Here is a 17,197-nt window from a genome sequence, read left to right as displayed (position 1 = left end):
AAACATCGGTCATTTAGACATGTCTGTTGTACCACTGAAGGCTAGGGTGTCATTGACACAATTGTCAAAACATGTCACTTGATACCACAAACAGCCATTTTGGTTTGAGGTACTTATCAAATGCTTAAGATTCTCTCTCCTCTCACTCAGGATGTGGTGAGTTGTCTTTCCCTGCTTCCAAATCTGAATGTCTAAGTACTAAATAGCACCAAGACAACTGTAGGTTTGGTTTACGTTTACTATTTTAGTTTTAATATTCTGTGAAGTATGAATTTCTTACCTATTGAACAGATAAGGAGGCTGTGTTAGAGAAGTTATTTGAGTTACACCGTTGAGTCATGAGACCCTATCAAAAAGAGAGCACTTGGCTTCATGTGTACTGTAGTGCCCCATTATATGTTTTAGCTAGCCCAACCTCATGTTGCCAGCAGCAGTCTTCCACGAAATCTAGAATGTAGTGATCCAAGTACTTGGCAGAAGAGTCATCTTTGTCATTGAATTTCTAAAGCCAAGTCTATATGAACTCTGCCATTGGTTATTTAATGACACAACATTTTAAAAAATCAAACCCATCTTCTGAATTGAAAAAGAATAAGGAAAATATTGGAGGACTTTTTAGTTCCTTCTGCCAGCCTGGTGACTAGTGTAAGATGATCTATCATTTTGTTTCTCGGTAGAGAAATGGTTTGCTTTCAAAAAGGTGGTGTGAAAGCCAACAAAAAGTGATGGGAAGACACTATTTGAAAAAGGAGAGGTCTCCCAATAACAAATACTGAAAGTGGTGATCACCAGATACTCACTAGCCTCCCTGAATAATCTAACACTTCAAAAGCTGTGCACTGATTATGGGCCTTGGCCACTTACCCCCCATTAGAGTTAATGAACATCTCAGGGACCTGCTTGGCCACATTCCCATTGTAAGCAATGAGCTAAGGGCAGGCACTGCATTGGGAACTCAAAGATTTTGTCTTTCTTGAGAGTAGTTTCATCATGTTTTGTTTGGAGTGTATTTCTAACTCTATTGTAGTAACAAACAAACAGTTGAGTTAATATCATGCTGCACTTGGGAAAGAGATTCAGAATTGTCTGAGAAGTGGTAGGACCTTGCTTAATCCTAAAAATAAAAAGGAACACTTATCAGAAACCCAGGTCTGAGATACTATATTATTCTAACTATTAAGTATAAAGAAGTTCAAAATATGCTTCTTATTATTTTTGTCAAACGTGTAACTCCTGGAATGTCCCCCATTAACCTTAACTATATTAATTTTATCACAATGACAAAAGCAGAAGAAAATCAGTAAATAGAGACTGTTATGAGGGAAAAAACATATTTCAATTTGTTTTCCAAAAATCCTGTTGACAGTTTCCAGCATGCATGCACACTGTCAGGCACAACCTGCACATGCTCATGCGTACCCTCACACCCACACACACTCTCAGACAACACACATACACCCTCAAAGATACATTCCCTCATTTGCACTGTCTCACCATGTTATCTAGATTATACTGCCTGTGTTGCTATTTAAGTACTGATTTTCTTTTAGATAGGTCCAAAAATGTCATTTTTAATTTTTTAAAAAAGCTTATTTATTTATTTTTGAGAGACAGAGAGAGAGAGAGAGCAGAGAGAGAGGAGAGAGAGAAGCCCAAGCAGGCTTCCCACTGTCAGAGCAGACCTCAGCATGAAGCTCAAAGTCACAAACCAAGAGCCTCAACAAATCATGACCTGAGCCAAGATCAAGAGTCAAATGCTTAACCCACTGACCACTCAGGCACCTCGTTTGTATTATATTTCTATTGGACTATGCTGATACAAAGCATTTTCCAAACACAGTTGACCATGAAAATTAGTTTTTGTATAATATCTTAATGATGCAGTCTAATAGGCTTTGAATTCTGAGATTATACTGTTTACTATTCAACTGGGTTGATCAGCCTTTGCATCAGAAGTGTTTTGCATTCACCTGGGAACAATGGTCGGAATGAGGATGAATGTTGTGTCTAAAAGTATTTTCTTGAGATCGTACTATGGGCCAGGCCCTGCACTAGGCATACAGAACAGGTCTGTGAATCCCATATATAGGGCTCAAACCATAGCAATAGAAACCAGCAAGTAACTGTATTGTGCTGTTCAGTGTTTATTTAAATGCAGATTCTTGGGCACCACCTCAGACCTATTACATGAGTTCTCTGGGAATGGGGCATTTTTAACAAGCACTTCCAGTGATTCTAAGACATGTTAAAGCTTGCAAACCACTGCAAACTTTAACTGGGTGGATAAACATGGATAAAATGTCTTCATCTGTCAGCTTCTGGGTCACAAGCAACAGACATGGGCACTAGTTATCTTGAGTGAAAAGGGAATCAATTGAAAAGATATCAGGAGCTTGTAGAATTGAAAGCAGGCTAGGAAAATGGGCTTCAAAAACAAAAAGCAAGAAGATCGCAGAGGCCTAGGGGAAGAAACTGTAACTTAGATATGGTCACGATATCACCACATTTCCAGCCTCCAAAGGTTTCCTCCATCTTTGCATCATGCATGTGATATTCTAAGTGTGAAATAGGCCTTGTGGTCATGTATATATTGGGGTGAGGGCAAGTCTTGACCTCCTCTGTTTCTGTTATAAGAAACAGCAGTGAGAGATAGCTTCTGGGAATAGCCATCCTTCTCCACCACCCCCAAGATTACAAACAACAGAGCATTCTTCTAAAAAGGAGGCCAAAATACTACCCTGGAAATGTGTGATGAAATGGGAGAGGGGGGAACAGAATGCTCAAGTGCTCCCAAATAACGACTGCCTGTTGTCAGACCCTACAGAAAAATAATCTCCAAAGTGTAAAATCTAGTGGAGATGGGAAGTATCAACATAATATTATTTGGAATTCTTCCACAGGGAAGATGTGCTTCTTCTCCCCATCCATTATTTGTTTACATCAGGATGGACGCAGAAATATTTATTCTCTGAGTAATAATCCAATAGTGCCATTATTAGTCCTACTGCCAGATTGTTCTACTTTGGTCATTGGGAGCTCTTGCAGATGCATCCCTGTGTCCTCTCTCCAATCTAGTCTCTGGATTGGTCTAGGCTTCTTAAAGGCAGGGGCTTCTTTTATTTGACTTCACAGAATGGAGAATTCCTTAATCCATAGATGTCACTGGGCTCGAAGTTGAAGTTACTAATTATTCTTCTGGCTCAGGAAATACTCTTATGTGTGAGGATATGTAAGAAGCAGCTTTTGTCTAGAACAGTAACCAACATATAAAGAGTATTGAACAACTTACAGAGCATGTCATTCCATCTCCACAACCACCCTATAAAGCTGATATTCAAGAACAGAGCCCACATTGGGCTTGGCAGTAGAGCAGAGTCTTAGGGGCCTCCTGCTAGGTCAAGTTTCAGCTCCTCAGCTGGTGTGTTGCAGGGTGGGGGTTATAGGTCCAAGTCAGGGGATTTTAGGGAATGAGCCAGGATTGCTAGGGGAGCAGGTAGGGGACAATCATCAATCATGTGGTCAAAGCATGCAGTTTAACCACTGCCTAAAGATCTACATTTTTGAATATTTGGCACAGTTGTATTGGCACATACCAGTACAAGCTGACTAATAATTTTCTCTGTATACCAGCACTATTTTTCCTGCCTATGGGCACTACTACGCCCATTTTATAAACTGAGGTCAAATAATGTGGCAAGGCTGCAGAGCTAAAGATAAGGTCAGATTTCCTGGTAGATTTCTGTTCATGACAACATGAATTTTGGAAGTTAAGGAGATGGATTTGAATTTTGTAACTAAACTGGATTCAGATGCATCTTCTACCTTTTCTCACAATTCCTCCTCACAATAAGAAATGGCATATTATTGCAATCAAATTCCAAACCAAGTGTGCTCAAATTGCCCTGATTCTTTGATAAGACTTCCTGTTTACAGGGGAACAAAAGACACATCCTCGTGTGTGTGTGCGTGTGTGTGTGTGTCTCTGTGTGTTTTGATATACATCAAGTTTGTGAGTGAGATCTTCTGTTTTCCAACTTGTGGCCCATCCTTCTATAGTATTGCCCTGATCCAAGGAGCTGGAAGGGCTAATGTCAGCGGTAGCCTGGACATACAGCTTCCTCCTCCTTCGTCTGCTTCTCTAGGCTTCTGTGGTTCTGCACAGTGTGGGTTGTTAAGAGCCTCCTGTGCTCCTTGGGCAGTATTTTTAAAAAATCTTCCTTCCATCCTTCACTCTCCAGGAAAGATTCATGGGTATGTGTACAAGTTTGCATTTTCTGCCTTCCAACAGGAGAGTCAAGTCAAGGCATACACCTGTGTAAGTATGTGCATGTGTGTGTGTGTGCATGTTGGGGGGGATTGTGGACCATGAGTTCAGTTTTGCTTTATGCTGACTTACTTAACATCCTAGAGGTCCTTACTTTGAACAAGTGCAATTAAAAACAAAACCAAAAAACAAAATCCTCCTCTGTCCTCAGTATCTGCTAGAAACTTCACTCTCTGGGCCAACAGGGATTCTGAAGAAATAATCCACATGGAAGATACAGCAGTAGGCAACCATGTCTGAAGACAGACTATTTAATTTCTAGGCCCTAAATTCCAAAATAAGGCCTAACATATGATGTTGTCTTCTAAAGCAAATGAGAAAACTGATGAAAAGTTCTCTACTGCAGAGTTAATGCTCAGTTAACGTCAACTATGATTATTGTTGTGTTCAGTCCTTTTGGGGTCAGGGTTGACTGGACCATAAGTAAGGAAAACCAATGAATAGACAAACCAGCACCCTAGGCCAGGGGTGACATAATTTAATAAATCCTCAGAAATGTGCCTGGATAATACTCAGAGAAAAAGGTTACCACTTATAGAAACTGAAGCCAAAAGGTCAAGATGTAGAAAAAAGGTCATACTGGGAATCAGGATGAAGCACAGGAAAACTCAATTTCTAGTAGTTTTTGCCTCTTTTGAATATTTATTGTGCTTTCCAATATACACATTTAATCATATAGTTTTGTTACTTTTTCATTCTTTTTTAAAAAGTTTATTTATTTATTTTGAGAGAGACAGAGACAGCATGAGTAGAGGAGAGGCAGAGAGGTAGAGAGAGAATCTCTGCTAGCACAGAGCCTGATGCGGGGCTTGAAGCCACAAACTGTGAGATCATGACCTGAGCTAAAACCAAGAGTCCAGTGTTTAACCAACTGAGACACTCACGTGCCCCATAATTTTGTTACTTTTGACTTTTGAATGCATGTGTGTTGGTTTTGTGTCCCTATAGTATTTAGGGTCCAGACAAGAAGACTGCAATTGCTCTGTGTTTCTCAAACAGAGAGAATTTAGTGTAGGGAAATGGTTATACAGCCATTGGAAGAGCTGAAAAGTGAAATAGGACACATAAAGTGAACGATAGCAGGAAGTTAGTGCCAGGTCTAGGACTGGAGAGAGAAAGGATACAAGTCACCAAAGCCCAGGATTTGGGGTCATATACTGGAAGCTGGAATCATAATAGGCTGGCAGGTGGCAACTAGGGGTGGGCAGAGAGGGGGCTTTTCTGCAGAAAGTGAGCTACAAAGGAAATACAGCTATGTCAAAAGTACTCCATGAAAAAGAGAGTAGAGAAGTATTCCAGCTCCGACCTCCTCTCGCCCTTCCATCTTATACCAGTGTCTCCCATTGGCCAAACCACCCGAAAGGCAGAAGGTAACAAAACCTGAAGAATGTAGTTCCCTAAGGAATGGATCCCGTACCAAAAAGACAATGACAAGCAAGGGCCCAACCATACAAGCGGCTTGGTGTCATCTATGGTCTCTCAAAGGTGTTTCCTCTCTGTAGACGGTAAAGACATTATTCTTGTGATGGACATTTATTATTGCCTCTGTTTGGGGTGTGATTCTCTTTAAAGGTAAGAGATATGGGAACAGAAGCACTGAAATTCCATAGTCAAATTCAAGAGAATAGGCTTAAAAGTAAGAAGGATATTTTTAAACTCCTAGAACTCTGTAGCTCATGTCTAATGTTTTTCAGCTACAACCTGATGACTCAGAAGATTTTTTCTGGTTTTGTTTTAGCAAATCTTGATTATCAATGTGATCAGCCCTCTCCCAGATCTGGAGGGAATGATTAGCAGGAGGCTAGCTGTGAACTGAACTAGATAATGTTGCACTTGAAAAGGATGCATTCTGCATCCTTAATCTCAAGGACATTTCAAATAGCATTGAAATAAATGCGCATGATCTATGTTGGTGATTGATTCTGAATTTTGGATAATATTTTATGGTTTTATGTGTTGCTTTATTACCTTCCCAGTCATTCTGATATATGTATGTGTGTGTGGGCATGCGCATGTGTTTTAATTGCATCTTGATTAAATTATCAGAGCAATTGAAATTCCTAGGCAGTTCTTACATTGTGAAAGCTAATTTTAGTTCATCTATGCAGTGTCAGAAATTGTATCCACTTGTAGAGTGTTATTGTGTGACACAGATTTTGTCATTTCCATTGCCTCATTGCAGAGAGGTAGATTCCAACAAGACTGGCCACTGATATTCTGCTCTTGCTGGACACAAACTAGTCAAGTGAGCTTGGCTTCTTCAACATCTGGAAGCCCTAAAGGAACTCCTTCCAAGCTTAGTATTAACTCACCCTGACACTTGTTCTTTTGTTCATGCTTCACCTCAAGTTCACCCATAGTGTATTTATTTTTAAACCAATCCTTGCAAGAACTATCACATTACCAAGAAACACATCAGAGACTTACTGTATCCTGGGCTGAAAATATTCCTGGATGACCATGGAGATTGGGCTTACAGAGCTGTGAATTCCATTGTTGGTAACATAATTTGTGGCATTTCATACATTTTTCTCCGAGGCCACCCCTCTTTGTAAAAATATTATCCTTTCTGCCATTTATAGGCAGAGTCAATCCTGCCACATGGATGTAGATGGAGGACCTTGAGGATGTCCTCCAACTTGGCATACTTTCCAATTCACCATCCATTCCTAAATATGGGATCCAGTCGGAAACTCGTGTCTCTTTTTTTCAATCCTTTAAGTGTAGAGCTAGATACTGGTGGGGTGTCTGCCAGACTCATTTTAAGTACCTGCTTCCCCTGAGAATTGCTCTCTCCATAAAAAGAAGATTGGTCCTCAGGCAGCCAAGTTTATACAACTTGACTTCATCCACATTAATTGGACCTGAGTGGTCAGTTGCATGACCAATTTAGGGCCAGTTTCTCTATCCCTAGAATCTACAACAGAGAGAATGCCATCCGAGCTGGGCTGGTGTCTTGAACCATGGAGATGTTTTGCGGGAAGATGTGAGTAGCCATTCCACCCAAGGGCATGAAGTTCAAGAGGAATCACATGCAAAGTAAGTAAAGACAAAGAGATTAAAGAATTGCCTGGTGAATTCATTACCTATTGCTGTACCACAGATTGCCCCCAACACAGCAGTATAAAACCACCAACATTGATTAGCTTACATAGTTTCTGAGGATCAGGAATCTGGGACCAGCTTAGCTGGGTATTTTTGGCTCAGAGCCTCTCATGAGCGTTCTGTCAAGACGTTGGTTGGAGCTAGAGAATGCACTTCTGCAGTTACTCAGGTGGCTGCTGCCAGAAGGGTTCTGGTCCTTGCCATATGACTTTCTCTATTACGTTGCTTACATGACATGGCAGCTGGCTTTCTCTGTAGCTGAGAGAAAGAGAGAGAGAGCAACCAAGATGGTGGTGGAACTTAATTTTCCCCTTCTTGAATGTGTACTGGACTTAGTGACTCTTCCAAAGACAAAAATATGGCAACAGAAAAATAGTAACCATCCAGTGGAAAAACATGGCAGATACCAGCTTAACAAAGTAATCAAGACTGACATCACCAGTGATAAGTCACGTTGATCTTATATACTACTGATATGATGTAATGAGAAGGTTATCTCACCTTGTGGTATTCCCTCAAATCTGTAATCCCAGACCAGTTTTGAGAAAATAGCAGACAAATCCAAATTGAGGGACATTCTACAAAATACCTGACCAGTACTCTTCAAAAGTTTAAAGCTTATTTAAAAAAAAAAAAAAAAAGGACTGTGAAATTGTCACAGATCTTAGGAGATGAAGGAAACTTGGTGAATAAATGCCACGAGGCATTCTGGATTAGATTCTAAAACAGAAAAAGGACATAAGTAAGAAAACTGGTGAAATCTGCATGAAGTCTGTGGTTTAATTAATTAATACCAACATAATAGTTTTGACAACGTACCATGGCTATGTTACCACAAAGGGAAGCTGGGCGAATGAAATATGGAAACTCTTTGTATTACCCGTGCAACTATTCTGTAAATCTATAATTACCCCAAACTAAAAAAGCATTTTAACAAGTACACCCCACCCCACCACATTAAACAAACAAAACCAAAGACAATGTATAAAGTGACAAGCCCTGGGTTCAACTTCTATGTGGGATAGTCTAAGAAGACTTCTCAGAGAGAATAAAGTCTAGTTGCATGCAAAAAAGAGTTAAAACTATAGCTGTAGTATCATGAAATACTCAAGTAACTTCTAACAGAATTGTACAGTCTTTTTTTCTCTTTTTTTCTGTGGAATCCTAAGACAATCTGAGTAGAGATATGGGCTCTGTCTCTAGAAAAATGTATATGTATTTTGCATGCAACTTGGATGTTTTGGACATTTGCAAACCCAGTAAATGTTTACATATAAATCCAGAGTGGTTTCATAACCATCTTATGTGCTCTTGATATAATGGAACACTGTGCAGGTTTAATCATTATTTTCCAATTCTTCTCAAATGAACACGAATTGTATATGCAATTTTAAAGATAGTAAAGTATAATAAAGGATATACATGCTTTCATAACTTATGGCTCACTTTTTATGCTGTGTGGTTCTCATAGCTCTTTAATTTAGAAATCATTGGGAAGAATGAGTAAGAGAAGATCCTAGATTCGTCACTCAAGAGAACCAGAAGGGTTAAATCTGTAATTTATCACTCTTTCTCACCATAATCATTGACATTCTTATTACTGACGCAAATGACATATTAAAAATGTACTGCTTCTCTCTCTGCTTTCAAAAGAAATATGTATATGTCGTAACAAAATAAAACATTACAAGAATGTGTGATTTTGAAAGCCAAATTTCTTTATAATTCTTAGCCCCTCTAACAGCTGTTAATGATTTAATCCAGGTACAACATTACACACACACACACACACACACACACACACACACGTGCACGCACGCACACACACACACACACAATTTGTTTTTTAAATGAAAATAGAATTGACATGCATTGTTTGCAATGTGCTTGTGCATGTTTCCATGTCTGTTCACAGAATTCAGTCTCATTGTTTTTTATTTTACACACTTCTGTAGTGTTTTTAACACCTACATGGAATTCAACTGTAAGGATACATCCTAATTCATCTATAGCCCCTGTGCCATGGATCTAGTTTTTCAATGTAACGAAAAATATTGCAATCAAAATTCTTGTATACGCATCTCTGCACCTTTGTGAGAGTATTTCTATAGTATACACTTCTAGAAATGGAATCTTACTCTTAATTTTTTTATCAGATGCCTGCCTTGTCATCCGCACTTCTTAGTTAATCTGTGAGTCCTACTGAACAGTGGCAGAGGGCAAAGGGCCGAGCTGTCCTGCTGGCTGTAGATGGAAAGAGCTCAAGACTCCCGCTTGGCCAAACAGCTTCAATGTTAAGAAAACATGACTTCCTGAGTTTGCAGAGGCCAACATGTTTGCTTTGGTTTAATTGCTAGTCAGAGGAAAATACATCCCAGGAGAGAGCGCCTGTCTCCACCTCATCCTCTTTTTTCATCTTTATTTGAGAAGCAGAGAAATCCAGTGACTATTTGAGGCACTAGGGGTGGAGAGTAAAGTTGTCATTCAGGATGCCAAGTGACTTTTTAGACAGTGGAAAGAAGAATTCTATATAGTAATGAAAACAAACTACACACAGTGTCATGGATGAATCTTTGAAAAATGGTGAGTCAAAGAATTAAGATACAGAAGTATTTATACAGCATAATCTCTGATTATCTACTGTTGTAGAACACATTACTTCAAATCTTCTTGGTTTATACAACAGAAATCACTTATGATCATGCTTTCTGTGGGTCAGATATTTGGGAGTGGCTTGGAGCAATTCCATCTGAGGGTTGCTCTTGAGGTTGAGATTGCAGTTGAATGTCTTTTTTGGGGTACAGTCATCAAAAGGCTCTGGACTCGGGCTGAGGATCCACTTCTAAGGTGGTTCAATCACGAGGCTGGCAAGTTGGTGGTAGGTGCTGGTGGGAGACCTTGGTTCCTGTCGACAAGGGCATCTTCAAAGGACCCCTTGAATCTTCCCATGCTCGCTTCAGAGTGAACTATCTGAGAGAACTAGGCAGAAATCACAGTTGACTTTTGTGACAGCTTTAGAAATTAGTCACACAAGACCAGCCCTGATTCAATATAGGAAGAGACCATCAGGAGACCTGCATTATTGGGGGCCATCTTGGAAGGTGGTGACCATAATTTCATTTATCTGAAGTCCAAAAATAGGCAGAAAAACCCTATATTGCTTACGGGGGCATACTTATTTGTTAAAATTATAGAAAAAGAAGGGCAATGGTGACCGTAAAAGTGGTTATCTTTTGAAGGGAAAAAGCTGTGAGTGGGTAAGGATCATTTGTGAAAGAATACATGTATGTTGTACGTACTTTTCCAAAGTGTAATATGTTTCATAATTGAAAGAAAATACTCTTTAAAAAAAATTAAACCACTGGGGACCTTGGGTGGCTTAGTCGGTTAAGCGTCCGACTTTCGCTTAGGTCATGATCTCGCGGTTCGTGGGTTTGGGCCCCGCGTCGGGCTCTGTGCTGACTGCCAGCTCAGAGCCTGGAGCCTGTTTCAGTCTGTGACTCCCTCTCTCTCTGACCCTCCCCTGCTCACGCTGTCTTTCTCTCTCTCCTAGAAATAAAAACAACAACAACAACAACAACAAAATTAAACCAGGCGTGCCTGGGTGGCTTAGTCAGTTAAGTGTCCAACTTTAGCTCAGGTCATGATCTCACGGTTCATGGCTGTGCTGACAGCTCAGAGCCTGGAGCCGACTTTAGATTCTGTGTCCCCCTCTCTCTCTGCCCCTCGCCTGCTCATGGTCTCTCTCTCTCTCAAAAATAAATAAACATTTAAACAAATTAAACCAAAAGAGAGTTGACATGAGAAACAGAAAGTGTTCTTTTGTCTTTTAGGTCTCAAACATAAATCAATGGATTCTTTCTTTTTTTTTTTTTTTAAATGTTTTATTTATTTCTAGGAGAGAGAGAGAGAGACAGCATGAGCAGGGGAGGGTCAGAGAGAGAGGGAGTCACAGACTGAAACAGGCTCCAGGCTCTGAGCTGGCAGTCAGCACAGAGCCCGACGCGGGGCCCAAACCCACGAACCGTGAGATCATGACCTAAGCGAAAGTCGGACGCTTAACCGACTAAGCCACCCAGGCGCCCCTGATCAATGGATTCTTAAAGAATAATTGAAAGTATGGTCAAAACAGGAATAACAACAATAGCAACAATTAACATTTAAAATTAGCCACAAGTTCTTATAAGTTCCAGAAAATAAACAAGCAAAGTGCTTTTTATAGGTATCCTTGCTTAATCACCACCATAACTAGTTTGTTTCGATAATCCCCTTTTTTGGGAATAAGGAAACTGAGAAGGAGGGTGATTTAGGCATCTTGCCTACCAGGCAGTACATGGTAGAGGCAGGGTTTAAATGCCAGCCACTGTGCCTTTCCGATGCCAAAAAGGTCAGACCATTGGTATACATTTTAACTCTTTTTATTCTCTGCCTAGATTGAACAAACTTTGGAAACCCTTAGCTGGATCAGTCAACTAGTCTTTTCCAGTATGCGCCTGGCACAAAGTACTTCAATAAAAAAAACCTGAGACAGTGGGGCATGCCTGGGTGGCTCAGTCGGTGAAGTGTCTGACTCTTGATTTTGGCTCAGGTCATGATCGCATGGTTTGTGGGTTTGAGCCCTGCAATGGGCTCTGCGCTGACAGCATGGAGCCTGCTTGGAATTCTGTCTCCCTCTCTCTCTGCCCCTTTCCTGCTTGCACTCTCTCTCTTAAAAAAATTTTTTTGGGGGGGCGCCTGGGTGGCTTAGTTGGTTAAGCGTCCGACTTTCACTTAGGTCATGATCTCACGGTTCATGGGTTCAAGCTCCGCGTCAAGCTCTGTGCTGACAGCCGGCTCAGAACCTGGAGCCTGTTTACAATTCTGTGTCTCCCTCTCTCTCTCTGACTCTCCCCTGCTCACACTGTCTCTCTCTCTCCTAGAAATAAATCAAAGTTTAAAAAAAATTAAAAAAAATTTTTTTTTAAAATGAGAGAGAAAAGTAAAAACAGATGTTTCCTGAGTGAATAAAGAATTAAAGATTATTTTATTTATTGTGCAAAAATGTTGTATGGAGCGTATTATGTGGCAAGCACTGGCTAATGGTCTGTGTGTCTTACAAGTATTAATTCTTTTACTGTTTTGTGACTGTCCCCTGATGTCCACTCTAATTCATCTGTAAGAGGTAAGTCCCTGGGGATAGTCCCTTTTTCACTGGCCCTGAGGCAAACTGGAAGTTTTCTGTTTTTCCAAGTACTTGACTTTTACCCCCGGGGCTTGATATTTTAGCATCTTACTTTTGCAAGTCAATTCCACAGCAGTATTGCTGAACCTCTACTCCTACTGGGCTTTAGGGGGAAACAAAAATGAATGTATTTTCTTCTGTAACCTGACAAACTTAGTGCTTGTTTTTGCAAAGGTTCTGAGAACTTTTTGGGTTAGCATGGATGGGGACATCAAAACCTTTGAGGTTTACCCATGTAACCTTCATGACGGGAAATGTGCATACATCGTGGTTTATTTCAGTTTCTGGTTTTAGTTCCTTTAATAAGTGCTAAATATGCTTCATTCAGTCATTCTCCCGCATGAGATTTCTCCAAATGACCCGTTAACAAGTCTGAACGTGTCCACTTGTTGTTCTAATGAAGAGATCTCAGTCTCCTTATCAGCAGTGCCTCTGGGACACAGGCTAAATTCTACTGTGATAAATCAATTTAGACTAGGAGAGAGTCCTAGTGATGGAAAGTTATTTCGTTCAATCAATATTTGCCTGATGTACAAATGGACACTGTGGAAAACCTAAGATAAAAATCCCATTTTTATTTGTATTACCATTGCTATCATTATGAAAAGGAACAATGTAAATTTGCTAGAAAATATATTCTCTTTTACCTGATGGGTAATCCATTTGTTTATTCAGCAGTTATTGAGTATCTATTGTGCGCATGGTCCCAGCCCACAAGGGGCTCATGGTTTGGACAAGGGTAAGGGTGTATTTGGTTTGTGTATGTGGTAGTGGTAACAGTGGGGTAAGGGTGGAGGTGAGGGGATTTGTATGGAAAGCTAAATAAATATAATGAGGTATGATGCAGATAGTGTATTTGGGGAACTTAGGGATGGGGCTTCTTTTTTTTTTTTTTTTTTTTTTTACAAATAGTTTATTGTCAAATTAGTTTCTACATAACACTCAGTGCTCATCCCCAAAGTGCCCTCCTCCATGCCCATCCCCCCTCCCCCCCACATCCATCAGTCCTCAGTTTTTGTCAGCATTCAAGAGTCTCTCATGGTTTGCCTCTCTCCCTTTCCCCCACCATTTCCGCCCTTCTTCTCCCCCTTGTTCCTCCGTCAAGTTCCTCCTAATCCTCCTATACGTGCAAACATATGGTATTTGTCCTTCTCTGCCTGACTTATTTCGCTCAGCATAACACCCTCAAGGTCCATCCATGTTGCTACACATGGCCAGATTTCATTGTTTCTCATTGCCATGTAGTATTCCATGGTATAGATAAACCACATCTTCTTGATCCATTCATCTGTTGATGGACACTTAGGCTCTTTCCATGTTTTAGCTATTGTGGAGAGTGCTGCTATGAACATTGGGGTACATGTGCTCCTATGCCTCAGCATTTCTGTAGGGATGGGGCTTCTAAATCAATCTGGGGACCTGGCGAGGGTCGGTAGGGTAGAGCCAGACTTTCTGACGAAGGTAACACCTGAGCTGTATCTTAAGGTTAAAGAAGTGTTTGGAGCAAAAGAGGAAGAGAAAGACACTCTAGACAGAGAGAAACAGCCTGACCTATTCCAGGAGCTCCAAGCAGTTTGGGGTTACTGAAGCTCTTTAATATGGAAGTTAGAGAGTGATCTGAGAGGAGGAAGAGAGGGTGGGAGAATCCAGGGCATGGAGCTGGGTATCTAATATTAAAGAGCCTGGTCTGCGTTCTGTAGCAGTGGGGATCCTAAAAGGGCTTCAAACAGGGAAAAGACAAGATGAGGTTTGTGTTCTAGAAAGATCTCTCTCGGCAAAATTTCAAAAACATGTGTGCTTTTTGGTCTAGCAATTCAATCTCCAGGCAATTAGCGTGAATGGGGACAAAGATGTAGCTACTGGGAAAGAAGTGAAATGTTCTTTATCTCTAGTAGTAAAACATTGAAAACAGTCAAAAGGTCCAACAATGCAGACATTAGAAAAACAAATGCAATAAGTTTATAAAATAGAAAGTATATTTTAGAAACATTAAAATGAGGTTGTAGGCAAGGAAAGGTATTTATGATACATGAAAAGGAAAGGTGTGATGAAGAAGTGGTATATTCAGTATTACCGTTTGAATATTTACTGAGACTGTACATACATTTATATTTATATAATGAATATATTGAATATTGAGTGACATATTCCTAGATATGGGTATATATTTAGGAATATATATCTATATTTATAAAATATATACTCATATATGTATACATATACATATATACACTTGTATCTATATGATAAATATATTGAATATTGAATGACATATACTTAGGTATGGATATATATTGAATATTGAGTGACATATTCCTAGGTATGGGTATTACTGGAGAGCAGTATTATGGGTGTTCAAAAATGTTTTTCTTTTACTTATCTCCATTTTGTGATTTTTAAATAATAAAACTTTTTACTTTTCTTTTTTTTTTTTTTTAAATTTTTTTTTTTAATGTTTTATTTATTTCTAGGAGAGAGAGAGAGAGACAGCATGAGCAGGGGAGGGTCAGAGAGAGAGGGAGTCACAGATTGAAACAGGCTCCAGGCTCTGAGCCGGCAGTCAGCACAGAGCCCGATGCGGGGCTCGAACCCACGAACCGCGAGATCATGACCCAAGCGAAAGTCGGACACTCAACCGACTAAGCCACCCAGGCGCCCCACCTTTTTACTTTTCTAATGAAAAGAGCTTTATTTAAAATATTTTACATAGAAGTTAGTAATCTTTTCACTACTTTGGTAGTTGTTTAGAGGAAGACAAAAAGCACGAATGCCTTTTTTGGAGTATATATTCCATCTTTTGGAACATTTTATTTTATTTTATTTTATTTTATTTTTTAGAGAGAGAGAGAGAGAGACAGCGTGAGCAGGGGAGGGTCAGAGAGAGAGGGAGTCACAGACTGAAACAGGCTCCAGGCTCTGAGCTGGGAGTCAGCACAGAGCCCCACGCGGGGCCCGAACCCACAAACCACGAGATCATGACCTAAGCGAAAGTCGGACGCTCAACCGACTAAGCCACCCAGGCGCCCCTGGAACATTTTATGTTGTACTGCTTACTCTAATTCCTGTGACTTCAGATACCTTGGAACAAGAATGTATGGCATGACCTTTATTGATTGTTCTGTATTGGGTTTGAAGTCACAAAGTTCATACCAGGGTCAAATCACTCTTCCACCGTTGCTGTTGTATCTGTGGGGTGACAGCTACCTGGTGCCATTGACCTGTCTTTACTGTCCATTAGCTACTAAAGGCACTTCTTTGGTTTGAGTCTCTCCTTGATCGAATTTTAGCCACCCTCTTCTGAATCTTCTTCCCAAATAGACCTTGACTTTCGGCTTTCGTTTACATTAACCAATTTTAGCAACAATCCTGTCAAGATGGTTTGGTCATCACCCCCATCCTCCGTATCCAATCACCTTCCTTATCTCTCACCCCTCCCCTTGCCTGCCGCAGGAAGAATTCTGTTAGGTCAGTTTCGCAAAGAATAAGCTACTCCTTTAATACTTTTCTACCCACCTACCTCCTCACCTACATTCTGCTTCTTGGCTAGGAATCCCAGCTTTTCCTGGGAGACGTTGGTAGCTCAATCGGTTAAGTGACCGGCTTTTGATTTCAGCTCAGGTCATGATCTCATGGTTCATGAGTTCCAGCCCTGCCTGGAGCACATCCTCCCTCCCCCCCTCCTAACCCCCCACCTCAGGCTCCACACTTACAGTGCAGGGAAACTTGCTAAAAATATAGGTTCTCAATCCCTACCCCTTTAAGATCCCTTTTTAGTCCTTCTGCTGCAGGGCTTGGATATCTGCATTATAATGGCACCCCAAGTGATTCTGATGGACACAGTTCTTGGACAACCCTTTGGGAAGAGCACATGACTTTCCTTTCCCGGTCTACACAGCTTAGCACCCTCCTGTCTCCCCTGGCCCTTGTTCAGTGGCTCTAGAAAACAGCGTTGGACAGTACTCATAAGGACAATATATTTAGAAGACCAGAATCCAGAGACTCTTGAGGAGCAATAAATGACCACAAGGTGGTCCGTGGCACTTCTGAGGTTGTAATGATATTTGAGCACGCCCTTTATCTGGTAAGAAAGTCTACAGCTTTCATCAGATTCTCAAAGAAATCCACTATCCAAACGTTAACCCTGCAAAGCCGCGAAGCAAATTTATGCCTTGAAAATGAATTATTTTCCACTTGATGTGTTTCATGTCTGAACTTTGTGTAGCTTAGATTGTTTTCCTTGGAGCACGCCCATGTCTGGGCACACAGTCCACTGCCCTAGCACCTGTAGGAAGAATATATACTAATGGATAGTGCTGAAGAGACTTTCTATTGACTACCTCATTCCCCTCTCCCCTTCTGATCATCCTCCTTAGCATTTTTCTGTCATTTATATTATTCTTCACATGGGCTTGTTTCACCTTCCTTTTGAAGTAACTGAACTGGGATCTTCTTTTGAGGTAACTGAGCCTGGGTGGCTCAGTCGGTTGAGCATCTGACTCTTTTTTTTTTTTTTTAAATTTTTTAATGTTTTATTTACTTCTAGGAGA

The 17,197-nt window shown here is 40.5% G+C and overlaps 1 long non-coding RNA gene across 2 annotated transcripts; it reads left to right on the top strand.

The window, feature by feature from the left end:
* The first annotated feature begins 4,053 nt into the window (after positions 1-4,053).
* On the top strand, positions 4,054-11,343 carry LOC120230833. 2 transcript variants are annotated; one of them, XR_005528177.1, is made up of 4 exons: positions 4,054-4,315; positions 7,239-7,363; positions 9,586-10,012; positions 11,328-11,343. It is a non-coding gene; the product is annotated as an uncharacterized LOC120230833 (long non-coding RNA). The 2 variants fall into 2 exon arrangements; XR_005528176.1 differs by lacking the exon at positions 11,328-11,343 and having other exon boundaries at positions 9,586-10,789.
* Positions 11,344-17,197: the final 5,854 nt, after the last annotated feature.

Source organism: Hyaena hyaena, unplaced genomic scaffold (genome assembly GCF_003009895.1).
Source record: "Hyaena hyaena isolate Hyena2069 unplaced genomic scaffold, ASM300989v1 scaffold_48, whole genome shotgun sequence".
Taxonomy (NCBI): domain Eukaryota; kingdom Metazoa; phylum Chordata; class Mammalia; order Carnivora; family Hyaenidae; genus Hyaena; species Hyaena hyaena.
The sequence above is the reverse complement of the archived record's forward strand: the minus strand, read 5'-3'. Positions and strand labels throughout refer to the sequence as shown.